General features: G+C 52.1%; 1 pseudogene; it reads left to right on the plus strand.

Annotated features, from left to right (window-relative positions):
* Positions 1–12,529: 12,529 nt before the first annotated feature.
* Positions 12,530–13,030, plus strand: LOC147963863 (uncharacterized; annotated as a pseudogene).
* Positions 13,031–16,909: the final 3,879 nt, after the last annotated feature.

A 16,909-nucleotide genomic window follows, 5' to 3' on the forward strand; every position in this document is an offset into this window, starting at 1 on the left:
CAATCCGGCGCCATCTGCAATTTCATTTGTCAGATTCGCACCCATGCCGTGCTTCGCAAAAGACTTATCTTTCGAAGTGTATATTACCAGAGGGGGTCTCCTTGGGCTCCCCTGTCGCGGCTAGTGCAGCCTCAAGTTGGGCTTTGCACTCTTCCAGCTCCTTGGACAGTAGGGAATTCTTTTCTGTAAGAACCTGCATAACAAATGATCCTTAAATCAGTTATTCTAACTGTTTCAAGTCTTGGGGGCTACTGGTATATATATATAATTACCAGAATTTTCTTACCCGTATGTATTTTACATATTGCTCCGTGGCTCTGGCTAGACCATTTTGAGCAGCACGGAGGTACGCATCTCCCGAGTTGAAGGCATCTAACGCCCCTTGGGAGAAACAAGCGTCGCAAAGAATTGTCCGGCGACGCCTGTGGTTCATGGCACTCTCCACCTCAGAGTTGGTGGCAAACAACCCGTCCACATCCTCCGTCGGAGGAGCGTCTGGCGCGCGCCTTGCGTTTGCCTCCGCCTTAGGACCAGGCTTTGGAGCCTGGCTGGTGGAGGCGCGATTGGCAGCCTCTCCAGATATAGTCCGGCGAGGTCTCTTTGTCCTGAAGAGAGCGCGAGTGTCAATGTGCCTCGAAGTTATAACACCTGGGATAAGGGGCGCGCCATACCTTTGCGCTGACGCCTCGGTCCGGACTGCACTTCCTTTCTGCCAGCGGGGCCCTACGGCCCCTCGTTGGCTTGTCGCCGCAGGTTCGGCCTTCCGCCTTAAAAACCTCCCCTGCAAAGTTCGGTTGTAATCAGGAAACTGAAAACACGAGTGGGCGGACACCTATTCGGGGTACTGGGACTTCGATCTCAGTTACCTGGGGGGTCTGGATTAGCCCTGGGTAATCGGCCGTAATGGCCACCAAGGCGTTGTCCTTACTCAATTGATGGAACACTCCATCAATCAGCTCCACAGATATGTTCAGATCCTCTTGAGAGGTCGGGTCGAGGGACCGTCCTGGGTCCTCGGGTTGTGGAGGAGGGCTGCTTATTTCCTTAACAGCCCGGCGCAGTTCCTGCGTTGAAGTTGTCAGACTGAATATTTAACAATGGGAATACAAAACAGATGGACAAGTAAATACGGCCGCTTACCCAACTTGGGGGATTGTGCATGGAGAATCCACCCTGAGGGTTGACGCGGAGAAATTCCTCCTCTTCTCCCTTATACAAAGTGGACAAGATCTTTAGTAGAGCGGCAGCTGAATCCGGCCCCTTACGGCCGTAGCGGGTGGCGTCATCCTCCCCGTTGAAGTCCCACATGGGGTGGCTTCTATACTGAAGCGGCTGCACCCCCTGCATAATGCATTCGGCCATAACCCCGATCATGGTTTGTCCGGAATGGGCTAACAATCTTATTCGGCCCATCAGGTAAATGATGTCCCTGTCACTTTCCCTCTGAGGGCTCCGTGGGCGCCAGCTTAGGCGCTTCTTTAAGGGAGCACTGTTGAATTCAGGGAGGCCGATCCGGATAGGATCCGGCAGTAGGACGTCTTCTATATAAAACCATTCCGAGGGCCAGTCTTCGGACGCCTTCTTTGGGGTTCCAGACAGATATCCGGTCCCGGCGATGCGCCACACTTTGGCTATGCCCACTTGATACATTGACCCCTTCTTGGAACGGGGCACAAGGCAGAATAGCTCTTTCCACAGCCCGAAATGAGCTTCAACACCCAAGAACAGCTCGCAGAGGGCTACAAAGCCCGCGATATGCAATACGGAGGCAGGCGTGAGATTATGTAGCTGGAGGCCGTAGAACTCCAGCAGCCCCCGGAGAAAATGGATGGATTGGAAATCCGAGCCCCCTTATTAAATAAGGGATGAGGCACACCCGCTCTCCTTTGAAGGGATTAGGGGCACTCTCTGCTTGCTCTCCGCCATTATAGACGGCAAGACCGGCTCGAACCGGGACCATATAGGCCGGGGGGAGAAATCCCTTGGTCTGGAGCGTCACTAGCTCACTATGCGGGATGGAGAATCTCTCCCAATATCCAAGCTTAGGGCTGGAAGGGCGAGGGGAGGATTTGCGATGGCTGGCCATGGTGGAATGGACCCTTGTCGGATGCGCTCTGATGAACACTCGCGAAGGGGAGAAGGTGTGGTTTGGATCTAAATCCTCGTCCTCTTAAATAGGGTAGCTCATTTACACGACTAGGGGTGTGGATGTGAAAACACTCAGACTTTTCATATTCGTTTGACACGTGGGAAGCGGCCATTATTGGGCGTAGAAGCCAAGGAGCGCAACATCTACAAGAAACCGGACTTTATTCAACAGGTACATAGAATTTGGGGGAGAACCCGCCTTGTAATGCCGAAGACAATCTGCGCGCCGGACTCATCGTCATTGAAGCCTGGTTCGGGGGCTACTGAGGGAGTCCTGGATTAGGGGGTCTTCGGATAGCCGGACTATACCTTCAGCCGGACTCTTGGGCTATGAAGATACAAGATTGAAGACTTCGTCCCGTGTCCGGAAGGGACTTTCCTTGGCGTGGAAGGCAAGCTTGGCGATACGGATATGCAGATCTCCTACCATTGTAACCGAATTTGAGTAACCCTAACCCTCTCCGGTGTCTATATAAACCGAAGGGTTTTAGTCCGTAGGACAACATACACAACAACAATCATACCATAGGCTAGCTTCTAGGGTTTAGCCTCTTCGATCTCGTGGTAGATCTACTCTTGTACTACCCATATCATCAATATTAACCAAGCAGGACGTAGGGTATTACCTCCATCGAGAGGGCTCGAACCTGGGTAAAACTTCGTGTCCCTTGCCTCCTGTTACCATCCGGCCTAGACGCACAGTTCGGGACCCCCTACCCGAGATCCGTCGGTTTTGACACCAACAGTGACCGACTATGAATTGGGCCCATATCCATGGGCCCGGCTATCGATAGATTTAAAACACACTCTGCAGAGGTAGCGCACTTTACCCACACCACAGAACCCATGGCCTCGCACTCCCATACATGTGGACCAACGGTGTTCCGACAAAACTGATCTACTGCCATGACACTCTCCCGGCTAGTCTGACCAACTCCCTTCTGGGCTAAGTCATGGGTGGCCCCATGCCTACCAAAGGCATCAACGGCCACTGTCGTGGCAAAACAAAAACGGTCCCAAACGGGGACATGAGCTCAAAACCAACCACAGGCACACAAGGATTATGCTGTCCTACCTAATCAGGGTAGCGCCCGCACATAACATTCCCTCGTTGGAAGCACCGGCGAGAGGCACGACAATATACCGCATTAGGGCCTTCCCGTAAAATCAAATGTGGTTGCACTGGCCAGCTTGATTCAGTGGCACCATGACTCGGCCAATAGATGTTCAAGTTCATTATTATCCGATTAAACTTGAATGCAATAAGTTGAGCCATAATACAAAAACATGATGCAACTCCAATGCATGAACATGATACCAACATGAGCATGGATGTGCAACCATAATAAATCATCGAGCATAACAACAATGAAGCTTATATCCAACTGAGCATGGCATACTGACGAGCATGATCATAATACTACACATGAGCATAGCATGAACACTAGTATCATAAAGCCTACATTTTTAAATGAAGATAGGAAACAGATAGTCTAGATTGCTCGATACAGCCATCCACAAAATGATAGGGTGGCGTAGAGGATCTGCACTAGTGAGCACACGACAATTGATCTAAAGGGTGTGCAGATTTTGTGTTTGTTTCATAAATGTCATCAACTCAACGCCTAACTATATTAAATATTCAGGTAGAAACCATGGCTACTACATGGCTACCATGCAAGTGGCTGTTGTGGCTTGCGTGGGGGTGACGGAGACTCCGGGAAGAAGTGCAGTGAAGCCGCAGAACGAAACGTCGGACGGTTCTCTCTCGAAGGGGGTTGATTTGAGGCAAGGGCATAATGGTCATTTTCACAGTGTGAACACCTTATGAAAATGGTACAGAAAGTGCTCGACGAGACTTAAGACGTGAGTGTTGGTTTCACCTCAATAGGAGTTATGGTTGCAGAGTTATGAAGTGTGGAAGATCAGGGGCCTATCTATGAATATTTTCATCTTCAACGGATCCCTGGAGGAAAAACTAAACGCGCCTTTGGGCCGAATACGTTTTTTGCACATGGAAACATATTTTGAGTCGAAGTGCAAAGAGAATACGCTTTTAGAACTGGGAAAGCGCATTTCAGATAAAAGAGGAAGGAAATACGCTTTCGTATACCGAAAACACATTTCAAGAAAAAGTTTCCACTTACACACGCGGGCCCGGGTGGGGTCAACGCCAAGACACTGCCAGGTGGGGTCGGGAAGGTGCGGGGCCCACCTAGCCTCATCTTCTTCCTCCTCTCCCTGCCCCCGATGGAAACAGAGGAGGGTGCAGGGGAGGGCGCTGCCAGCGACGGAGCGGGCCACTCCGGCGATCTCCGGCCAAGTGGTGTTAGACACGCTAGGGTTTGGAACAATGCTCGATACCCTTGGTGGGTACGGCTGTCATATATTTATAAGAGGGAACCGTACAAATACAGGTTATGCTACAACACGTATATATGCTATATACTTAGTCTAACACCCTCCCTCAATCTTAACTATATCCTGAAACACTCAGAAGGTTAAGATTGCGTCGACAACCCTCAAAATAAGGCAAGGGCAAGGGTTTAGTGAAGATATCAGCAAGTTGATCCTTAGAAGAAACAAACTTGATCTGAAGAAGCTTCTGACCAACACGTTCCCTCACAAAGTGATAGTCAACTTCGATGTGCTTCGTTCGGGCATGAAATACCGGATTGGATGAAAGATATGTGGCACCAATGTTATCACACAAAGGGCAGGCGGCTGAGTCGGAGAGACCCTCAACTCCCGAAGCAAAGACTGCACCCACATGATCTCAGCTGTGGCATTAGCAACTGCTTTGTACTCAGCTTCAGTACTACTCCGAGACACTTTAGCTTGCTTGCAAGCTTGCCAGGCGATCAAGTTAGGTCCAAAGAACACAGCATGTCCCCCCGTGGATCGCCGATCATCAGGACTATCAGCCCAATCGGCATCAGAAAATGCTGAGATCAAGCCAGAAGATGCAGGCTGAAGATGAAGGCCATATGAACCAGTGTGACGAACATAGTGCAAGATGTGCTTAACGGCCGACCAATGAGAGTCACGTGGTGCATGAAGATATTGGCACACGCGGTTAACAGCAAATGATATGTCTGGTCGAGTAATGAGAAAGTACTGCAGCCCACCAACAATGTTGCGGTACTCAGTGGCATCCGCAGGAGAGAGCAAGTCACCATCAAAAGCTGTCAGTTTGTCTGTGGCAGACATGGGAGTCATAGCAGCCTTACACTGCAGCATACCAGCACGACGTAGGAGATCCTGAGAGTACTTCTTCTGAGTAAGAGTCAAGCCACCATCAGAACGAAACACCTCTAGACCCAAAAAATAATGCAGTCTCCCATGATCCTTAACAGCAAACTCAGCACCAAGAGAGGACACAAGCCGACCCGTAGAAGTAGCAGACGAACTGACAAGTATGATATCATCAACATAGACCAGAATGTACATAGTCACCTCAGGTCGCTGAAGAATAAACAGAGATGTGTCTACTGTAGAAGGCACAAACCCATGCGCACGAAGGGCAGCGCCAAGACATGCATGCCACGCACGAGGGGCCTGCTTCAGACCATAGAGAGCCTTGACAAGGCGACATAAGTGATGTGGCCGAGCAGGATCAACAAAACCTGGTGGCTGACGCATGTAAACCTCTTCTTCCAAAACTCCGTGAAGAAAGGCATTCTGAACGTCAAGTTGTCGAAGCGACCATCCTCGAGTAACAGCCAAGGAAAGAAGAACACGAATCATAGTTGGTTTAATAACAGGACTGAATGTGTCTTCATTATCAATGTCATACCGTTGCTTGAATCCCTTGGCAACCAGGCGTGCCTTGTACCTCTCAATGGAGCCATCAGCATGTTTCTTCACCTTGAAAACCCATTTAGAATCAATGATATTGACACCAGATGGAGGTGGAACCAGATGCCAAGTGTTGTTTCTTTGGAGAGCATGGATCTCCTGCTCCATAGCAGCACGCCAATGAGGAATGCCAAGCGCTGCCTGGAAATGTCGTGGTTCAGTCGTAGGATCGGCTTCAGCATGAGCAACACAGGCCGCAAGCCATGCGACGGTACCATCAGTGCGCTTCTTCGGTTGGAAGATGCCACTCTTGCTGTGAGTATGAGGATGAAGGACGGCCGACTGAGGCGGCGGTGGAGCAGCCACCACACGAGAGACACTGTCCAACAGAGATGAAGAAGACACGCCATCAGGCGAGTCAATGATCGCAGCCGATGAGGCAGTCACTGTCGTACCCGAGCCTGGAGTAGTTGGCGAAGACAGACCGGGCATGGTTGGTGACAACGGGCGAGGCAACGAGGACGAACCCGAGGCACCAGCCGGTGAGGCCGCCGGCCCAAGTGACAGGGCTGTAGGGTCAGCCAACCCGGGCGACCGCGCAGATGCCAGCCCATGCGATATGGGCGTCACGGGGTTCGTCGCGGGGTCTGTCGCTACGGGGGTCGTCAGCCCAGGCGACCGCAAGGCCTCTAGACCAGGTGACGTGGGCGCCCCATCGAGGCCACGTGCATGGGGCATGCACGTATGATCAGTGTCGGGGGAGGCAGCCGGCGTATCAACGGGGTCAGCCGCGCGGCGACAGCTGGCACAGTCGAGGCCGCATCAGCATCATCATCAAGAAGCTCAAGTCGATATGTAGCATCTACAAATTGATCAGGCAAAACTAGAAAAGAGTGCAACTCGGTGATGGGAGTATCGGTGGGAGATGTGAGCGTGGAAAAAGGGAAGACAGTCTCATCGAACACCACATCATGAGAAATGTAAACATGATTTGTTGGAAGGTGGAGACACTTGTAACCTTTGTGGAGAGGACTGTACCCAAGGAACACACATTTTTTGGATCGATACTCAAGTTTATGCTTATTGTACGGACGGAGATGCGGCCAACACGCAGAACCGAACACTTTAAGGAAGGAGTAGTCTGGAGTTTCATGAAGCAACACTTCTAGAGGAGACTTCATGTGAAGAAGGCGTGTGGGAATCCTGTTTATCAAAAAACAAGCAGTAACAAAAGCATCACTCCAGAACCGAAACGGGACAGAGGCATGTGCAAGAAGTGTTAGACCAGTTTCAACTATATGACGGTGCTTGCGCTCAGCTGCACAGTTCTGCTGATGTGTATGAGGACAGGACACATGGTGAGAGATGTCAAGCTTCTAAAAGAAGGTGTTAAGATTACAGTATTCACCCCCCCCCCCAGTCGGACTGGACATGAATGATTTTGTGCTTAAGCAACCGCTCAACATGTGCTTGAAATTGCATAAAGACATGAAACACATCAGATTTGCGCTTAATGAGATAAATCCATGTAAAGCGACTAAAAGCATCGATGAAACTGACATAATAGTTGTGACCACTGACAGAAGTTTGGGCATAGCCCCACACATCCGAAAACACAAGTTCGAGAGGAGCCTTAACAACATGACTCGATACAGAAAAAGGCAACTGATGACTCTTGCCTTGTTGACAGGCATCACACACTAGAAACTCCTTATTACTAGACTCAACTGGAAGACGATGACGATGCAGCACATGGCGCACAATGGGAGTGGCAGGATGACCAAGGCGAGAATGCCACTGTGACGACGACACCCGAACACCACTGAAAACTTGAGATACTCGTGGCACATCAAGCGCTCGTGGTACATCAAGCGCATATAAGCCATCGCGAGCTCGACCACTAAGAAGAACGGCCCTCATGTCCCGGTCCTTAACAAAAAAAATGGAAAGGGTGAAACTCAACAAACACATTGTTGTCATGCGTCAATTTAGGAACTGAGAGTAAATTACGTGTGACTGAAGGAACACGAAGGAAATCAAGGAGACGCAAAGTTTTAGTGGTACGCGAAAGAAGAGATGCCTGACCAACATGTGAGATGGGCATACCTGATCCATTGGCAGTGCGGACCTGATCATGACCGGTGTAGGGCTGGCGAGTAGCCAACTTATCAAGCTGGCTCGTCAGGTGATATGTTGCGCCTGTGTCCATGTACCAGGCGGGATCCACAAAATATGAAGGAGTGAACCCAGGGCCCTGTGTGGCGAGAGCAGCTTGCTTCTCGTTGCCCTTCCCATTGTTCCCAATGCCAAGGAAGTCACGTTTAAATCGACGATGGCATCAAGACGCCAAGTGTCCCTCAATGCCGCAAAGCTGACACTCCACCCCACCGCCACACGCCTCGTAGTGGAGCCGCTTGTGGCCGGCCGTTGGAGGAGCTGAAGCGGGCGGACGAGGCTGGTGACCCGAGGACGGAGGCGGTTTCTGCTTAGCACCACGGGCACCCCCGCGGAGAGCAGCGTTCGCAGACGGGACCTCTGTGTAGACTCCAACAGAGCAGCGAGCGGCAAGCCGCTGCTCTGTGCTGAGAAGGCGGGCGTAGAGGTCACGAGGCGGCATCGATGTGTCACGTCCGTTGACATTTTCAACAAGAGAGTCATAGTCCTCATCAAGGCCATTGAGAATAAATGAAGTAAACTCCTCGTCACGGAGGGGCTTCCCAATTGAGGACAGTGTGTCAGCCAAGCTTTTGACCTTGTTGAAGAAGGCCGTAATGGAGAGATCATGTTTCTTGACCTCACCCAGCTGGTTACAAATGGCAGAAGAACGGGCCAGCGACTGCGAGGAGAAGCTGGAATCGAGGGTAGCCCATGCATCCCTCAACATCGCGGTAAAGACCACCATGCCAGCCACGGAAGGAGTGAGCGAGGACTGAATAGCACCCAGAATAGCCTGATCCTGAGCAATCCACCGACGATGAGCAGGGCTGGGCACCATGACGGAGCCACCAGTGGCCGAGGGCATCGGAACAGTGGCTAGGGGACATGGCAGCGTACCGTCGACATACCCCTTAAGATCGTGACTACGCATTAGCGGCAACACCTGAGCGCGCCACAGGAGGTAGTTGTCAGCAGAGAGCTTCACCGTCACCAGATGAGCGATGTGGAACGGTCCTGGTTCAGCCACCGGTGCGGAGACCTGCGAGTCGTACGTCGGAGGGGCACTGTACGGAGTTAGCGCATCGGCCGACGGAGACGCACGGTAGGGTTGGTGATGACCGTGGGACGCCGGAGGAGGTACGCCGTAGGGCTGCAGCGGCGCGACGTACTACACAGGGGCAGTGTAGGGCGCACCATACGGCGCCTCGTAGGGCCCGCGGAGGACAAGGCATACGGCACCGGCGTAGTGTACGGCGGCGGGGACGGCGCGACGTACGGCGGCGGATAGGGGCTGCCGTAGGGCACCTAGACATGGGCACCAGGTGGACCGGAGCCCGGCGGCATAGCACGTAGATGGGTTCCATCGGAAGGCAGCGGCGCAGCATACGTACAAGCCCCGCCGTAAGACTCCACGGATGGATCACGCTGCATGTGCATGCGATCGAAGGAAACGGAGCGCTGGCGATCGGGATGCACGGCCGCATCGCGCGCGATCGCGGGCACTGGCGGTTGAGGCGCGGGCGTGAAGCACTCGGCCAGGCCCAGGCGAGCGGCGCAGAAGCCATGAACGGCGAGTCCATCGCTAGGGTTGACAGAAGCGACACGGCGGCGGAGGCCGACGCGGCGGCGACAGAGGAAGCGGAAGCACGGTGCGGATCGAACGCGTCGTCTGATACCATGTTAGACACACTAGGGTTTGGAACAATGCTCGATACCCATGATGGGTACGGCTGTCATATATTTATAAGAGGGAACCGTACAAATACAGGTTATGTTACAACACGTATATATGCTATATACTTAGTCTAACAAGTGGAGACCACCGGCGAGCTCGTGGGGGTGCGCCGCTTCCGTCCAGGCCAAGCACGGGCGCTGGGAAGCAGCGGGGTGACGGCGGCTTGCGGGGGCAGAGGACGCGGTCGAGGCCGGTTGAGCATGGGGACGATGGCCACCAGGGCTCCGATGGCAGGAGAAGGGAGTGGGGAGGGTCTACTGGCTCCGAGGAGGCTGCTGGTGGAGGAATGGAGAGGAGAGGAGCTCGGGATCGGGCTAATTGCCGGAGGGGAGCGGCGGCCATGGCGGCAATGGCGACCACAGAGAGCTCCTCGAGCTCGAGGGGGTGGATAGGCAGGGCTCTGGGAGTGAGGGAGGACTGATGGTGTGCTTGGAGTGCTTGGGGACGGGCTATATATAGCCGAACACGGAGAGCCGAGATGCCCGGCCACGGCGACGCATGTTTCGGTGAGCTGGCGCGAGCAGAGCCACAGGGAGGGAGGGGGGCTTGACTAGGAGCTTCACGGAGACGCGAGAGACCTTGGGTGAGCTCGGGAAGGCTCGGGACGACGCAGGCAACTGGACACAGCGGCGGCAGAGACGAACATGTCATAGGCGAGCTCGATGCGACGCAACCACAGCGACTTCGGACGGGGCAGTGATGCATGGCGAAGAAGGGGATCACGGGGGAGCTAGAGGACATGATGCGGATGCGAGATGCAGAGTGGAGCGGACGAGCACAGCGCCGCGGTTGGCAGAGCGCGAAATTTGGCCTCTCTGCCCCATCATCACCGCGCGCACTGGTGCAAACAGCGTGCTCCGAGAGGCCAAACCATGTCCGGTAGAAAGACCGCAATACCCTGAGTTGAAATGCGATAACAACTCGGTCCAGGGGCAAAGAAGTGATTCGCAGGAGGAGCCAAAACATTTTGGCAGCGAGGTGTTTGATGCTATTTGTAGAGGATTGGTCGGGACGATTAGACTGATATTTGATTGGGCATTATCACTCACTAAGGTGAGTAAGATGGCAAGATTTGAGCTTATACCAAGGGGTTTAGCTAGTACTTGTAGTGCAACGTGCCATACTGACTAGAATAGCAAACTTTGAAGTAGCACTCACATACTAGCTTGGATTGAGCTGAAAATGGGCATGGATGGGTTATTTGATCATATGAATCTGCGGTAAAAGTTTCATGCCATTTGGAAATACCAAAATGGGACTTTCTTCACAATGCTTCATCCTGATCAAAATTTTGGAAGAATTGCATAGGGCAAATGGAGTAATGGATTGAGCCAAGACTTGGTAGAGAGAGTTGATATGGACAGTATAATGTCTTGGTAAAGTTTCAGCTTAATTGAGGCAATGTAAAATATAGTTGCTTTACATGAGCTCAAATGTGGTGGAGAGTCATGATTTGATCATATGAAGGAGCTTGAAAATTTTCAACTCATTTGGATATGCCTAGCTTGTACTTCCTTCAAAATCACTTCCCTTGGACAGGAACTTTGAAAAAATGCTCAGGAATATTTACTAGGAAAATTGAGTTGAATTTTGGCATGGGGCAATTATATGGACAGGAAAAGATTTCCAAAAAGTTTGGGGTCAATCAAGCAAATATAAATGACACTTACTTCTCAAACCACCACTTAGGGCAGAATCAGAAAAGAAATATTTGTGAATTATCTTTGATGATGCCAAGGAAGGATTTTTACATATTTGTGGAAGATATGACCCAAAAAATTTATGAGAATTATTTGGGAATTTTGGGAGTGACAGAAATATAGGTTGCTTCACAACCTAGGGTTTAAAGTGTCATTCCTCTAATAGAAAAAGGAATATTCCCAATAAAAAGAATATTGGATTAGGTCAAGGATGGAAATGACATGATCTAGGGATGATGATGAGGATGAAAAGCCACTATAAAAGCATAGGAAGACATGATCTTCCCAAGTTTCAGAACCACATAGCCACAGAAAAGCAAATCAAATCAATAAATCCAAGAAAATCTTCAGAAAAAGAAAAGGGCAAAATCCAAGGTGTTACATAGGCGCCGCGTCCCTACCGCTGAGCTCTATGGCGGTAGGATGTGTTACCCTACCGCCTGGGGCCCTGGCGGTAGGGTTTGGGGCATTTATAAACCGCACTGCACGCCCCACCCCCTTATCCCCCCCCCTCAGCCGCCCTTTCTTCTTCCTCTCGCCCCCTCTCTCATCTCCTCCACTCCCCCTCGGATCTTCTTCATTTCTTCACCGTTTTTGCGGATCGAGATGGCCCCGAAACAAGAAACGTAAGCTCCTCCGATCCCTCCAATTACTTTGAATCAAATCACTCCCCTTTTGTAGCCTAAGAATGATTTATGTTCATGCTCATGTTAAAAATCATGATGAACCCTAATTGATATGATGAACCTTGGTGATTGCATCTAGATAAATTTATATATTTTTTGACCACATAATGAACCCTAATTCATATTTCCTAGGTTTAGAATTTTTGACCACATGATGAACCCTAGGTTTAGATTTTTTTTTGAAGGTGATGAACCTTTGTGTGATACATCTATATGTTTAGGTACAGAACCGTGGAGCAGGCACTGCCACTCCATCACCGCCCGCTCCTCCCACTCCTCTCCAGCACATTCCGTCAGAGTTGTCACTCCCGTACATGTACGAGACCTTCCCCGAGCTGCTGCAGCTGGTGGGATCTATCTCAGACAAGGTCCTAGATGCGATGAGGGCAAAGCGGTGGCACAAGAGGGCAGAGAGGATCCTTGACGATGTCATGGCTTGGTCGCAGAGCATGAAGGAGTGGAAGAAAGTGAAGGCAGAGATGGAGGCAGATGCAAGTATCTCCCGTGTCCACAGGGAAGCATGCATTGAAGTTGCCAAGAAGAACGCCAACTATCTCCTGCGCAATTTGGGCCGAAGAATCTACTTCAAGAGCAATGCAGAGGAGAGAACCAGGATGCCGCCCCCAAGTGCATTGGCGTTCGAGATCATTAACTAGGGAAGGGCGGAGGCGAAAACTCCAGCGTGCAGGGCAAGGTGGGAGTGCTTGAATGATCGAATGCCGACCAACGTTTCGCCTCTGCCTGAACCGGTGGATCCGCTGTCGTTTCTATCTCCACGGCCATGGCTAACATACGAGGAGCTCTGAAGATGTCTGCCTGCTCTCCGAACTTGTCAGAATATCTTCCTATTAGTTTGTCTTGTGCCTTTCAACTATGTTCCCAATGAATAATGAAACTATGTGCCTCTTGTAATGCCTTGTGCCTTTCAATTATGTTCTCAATGAATATGAAACTATGTGCTATCAAATTCTGTTTTTTCATAAGTTTGTCCGTCAAATTCAGTTTGAACATTAAGTTAACTTCATGCCAATTGTTCTTGTCAATATGAGTATACTTTCATGGTAAAAAATGAGTGAACTTTCATGTGAAAAAAGAGCACAGTTTCTTCAACAACAAAATACAAGTTGTGCAAAAAATGCACTATATGATGGGACCCTACCGCCAGGGTCTAAGGGCATCTCCAGCCGCGCCCCCAGGAAGGCTTCCCCAGGCGATTTTTCGCACCGGCGCCGAAAAAACAGCCCAGTCGCGCCCCCAAGAGCCCGCTTTTTGCCGGCCTGGGCCGAAAACAGCGTCGGCGGACCCAGGCCGAACCCGGCGCGCTGGGGGGCGCCCGGGGGCGCCGGGGCGAGCTATTTTGGCGTGAAAAAGCCGCGGGCCAGCCGCGTCAGCGACACGGCGCCTTGTCTTCCCCCAACGGCCCCGGTTCCCGTGGGGAATCAATGACAAGGCTGCCGCCTGTCAGCCTTGCCATTGATTCCTCACGGACGGCGCGCCGATGCCTCCCCTCCCTCGCACGCGTACACACGGGCGCGGCGCGGCTATATAGCCGGTGGCCTCACTCGCCTGTGCCCACACCAGCCCCGCCCCTCGCCGCCGCCCAGCCCCTCCCTCTCCCTACCTCTCCCGAGCGCCGCTGCCCAGCCCCTCCCTCTACCTCTCTACCTCTCCCGAGCCCGTCGCCATGGCAGAACGCTTCCCCGGAGACTAGGCGGCGGCCAACGGCTTCGGCCGCCGTTCGCTCCGCGAACAGGAGTCCTGGCTCCTGTTCCAGGCGAACATCCCGGCGCCGCCGGACATGCGCGCCGGGCCGACGGGGTGGAGACTCAGCGCCGGGGGAGTGCCCATTCCCCCGTTGCCCAACGTCGTGGCGAAGCCGAAATACTTCGCCGAGGAAGTCGAGGTCGTGCGCCTCCCTCACCGACGCCCAACTCTCCCTCCTCCAGTACGCCGCCGACAACCACGCGGCTTGGGCGGCGTATTTCGAGCGCTGCCAGTAGCAGCGCTTGGCGTCCACCAACGGCGCGCCGGTGGTCGGCGGCCGGCAGAACAGCGAGGGGCGCCACCTGTGGTGGCGCGTCCCCGGCCGCACACTTGAGGGCATGCTGACGTACCTCGAGGGCGACAACGACCCGCCGTTGGCGTACCCGGCCAGGGTGGCCGCCCCGGCGCAGCACCGACGCGTCGGGCCATGGGCGCCAAGGAGGTTCGGGTCCTCCTCCTCTTCTTCCTCCCGATCTTCATTGCACTCCTCTGGTACTCCGGCCCTGCTCGGCGTCAAGGCCGAGCCCACGGCGGAGACGCCGCTCGGCCAGCGCACTCGCAGCGTCGGCATCGTCATCAATGAGGGCGGCCGGCGCGCCTACTCGTCGGCTCCTACTCCGCGCTTCGTCAAGCCAAAGACGGAGCCGGGGCTCGCGCCGGTGAAGACAGAGCCGGGGCTCGTGCCGGTGAAGACAGAGCCGGGGCTCGCGCCGGTGAAGAAGGAGCCAGCCGCGCCGGTGACGACGGAGCTCGACGACGACGCGGCCCTGGAATGGGCGCGCAGGGACTCCATAGCGATGGAGAAGGCGAAGGAGCACTAGTGCGCCGCCCTGCTTCGCTTCGCGGAGCGTCGACGCGGCCGCGACGAAGGCAGAGTCGTCGTCATCTACGACAGCGACGACGACAACGACGATGCACCGCCACCAGTCCGCCATGGAGACATCGGACAGGGGTCCAGCAGGGGCACCCACCTCAAGGAGGAGAAGGCCGACGACGACGATGGCGGCGACGGCGGCGACTTCAGCTAGTTTTTTCTTTAGATTAGTTTATATATATGTGCTATGTAATGAAAATCCGCGAACTTCACCGAAATGTGCCGAAATTTATCATGTTTGGCCGAAATTTATAGTGTTTAAGCCGAACTTCGCCGAACTTATTTTATTTTAAAACGTGCCTGGGGGCGGCCCTGGGGCCGGCGGCTAGGGACCAACTCGCCCCCAGGCCCAATTTTTGCGCCGGCTCACCCCCAGGCGGCGATTTTAGGCGCCCCCTGGGGGGCCAACGGCTGGAGATGCCCTAAAGCGGTAGGGTGCCTCACCCCACGGGCCATGGGTTCTGTGACCAGAACTGGTAGTTAATCAGTGGTAGGGTTGCACACCCTACCGCCAGGGATGCTGGCGGTAAGACTGCATTCCCTACCGCCGTCTTCTCTAGTGGTAGCATGTCTGCCAGGTCAGCGCCTGGCCGTTTATGTGAGGGCGGTTGTCGTTCCCCTACCGCCAAAGGTCCTGGCGGTAGGCTATGCAATCCTACCGCCACAGAGTGCAGCAGTAGCAAAAGGGTCAAATGTCAAAAAAAATAAACAGGAGCTAGATCCTGAATTTATATGCCAAAAGGGTCATAACACGAAATTTTGCCTCATAGCGTCAATTGGGACACTAACATCCCTCCTCCTCCTTGAGGTGCGGCTTGACCCCAAGCCGACAGGTCTGAAAGCGATGTAGCAGTGCAATGGCGTTTTCCCACGTAGCTTCCAGTGTAGCAGAATCTGACCATCGAACAGGTACTTGTTCGCGGCAATCGAAGGGTGTCTGACGCCATATGTTGTTGATGATCTTGACTGGAACCAAAGCAGCGTTGGATATAGCATGGGTGGATCAGTGGTAGGAGGAGTACCTGGAGTTAGAGCCTGCCGTATCCGGGTGACATGAAAGACAGGGTGAATCTTTGAGTTCTCGAGCAGAGCCAGTTCATACGATACTGGGTTGATGATGCACGGAACGTTGAAGGGCCCGAACTATTTGAACGCCAACTTACATTGGGGTCGGCGCGATGATCCACCAAACTTTGCACATATGCTTGCAACTTTATGTAGACGGCATCACCTGGTTCGAACGAAACGATCTGTGCGCTCCTTGTCAGCCCAAACCTTCAAAATATGGCGCGCTCTGTGCAAGTGTTGCTTAATAACTTGTTTCGTTGTTTTCCATTCCCCGAGCCAGTCTTTCAGTGTTGGGATTCTGCAGGGTGTGCTGCTTTGATGCCCTAATACCACGGTGCATGGCCCTAAAGAGCTTGAAACTGTGACATATCCAGAGAGGAGTGGTACCTTGAATTATACCAAATTTTCGCGAGGGAAAGGAATTGGCTCCAATGTTTTGGACAGGCGTGGATGAAGCAACACATATAAATCTCCAAGCGCTAGTTCACGCACTCCGGCTACCGTCTTTGTTGGGGTGGTATGGTGTGCTCATGTCGAGTTCGGTCCCAACAAATAGGGTCGGCCCATTTGCGGAGCTGGACACCCCTTGTTTTTTAATTTTTTAGTTTTAAGCTTTATTTTTAATTTCTGTTTTGTTTTAATCTGCATTAAAATAATTAATAGTTAAAAAAAGGTTTCAGAATTCCAAAAAATTGTGATATTGGAAAAAATGTTCAAGAATTAATAAAAATTTACGGATTCACAAAATTTTTGTGACTTTAAAAAAATGCTCACATATTTAAAATTTTCACAAGTTCCAAAAAGAATTCGTGAATTCGAAAAATGTTCATGAATTTGTACAAAATGCTCGCATATTCTAGAAAATATTCATAGTTTCATAAACAATGTTCAGAAAAAATGTTCGTTAATTTGAATAAATGTTCAACAATTCAAAAAATCATGATTTTTTTATTTTTCATAAGAGTAAAAATATGTTCAT

This window comes from Triticum urartu, chromosome 6A (assembly GCF_056163025.1).
Source record: "Triticum urartu cultivar PI428250 chromosome 6A, HENAU_Tu73, whole genome shotgun sequence".
Taxonomy (NCBI): domain Eukaryota; kingdom Viridiplantae; phylum Streptophyta; class Magnoliopsida; order Poales; family Poaceae; genus Triticum; species Triticum urartu.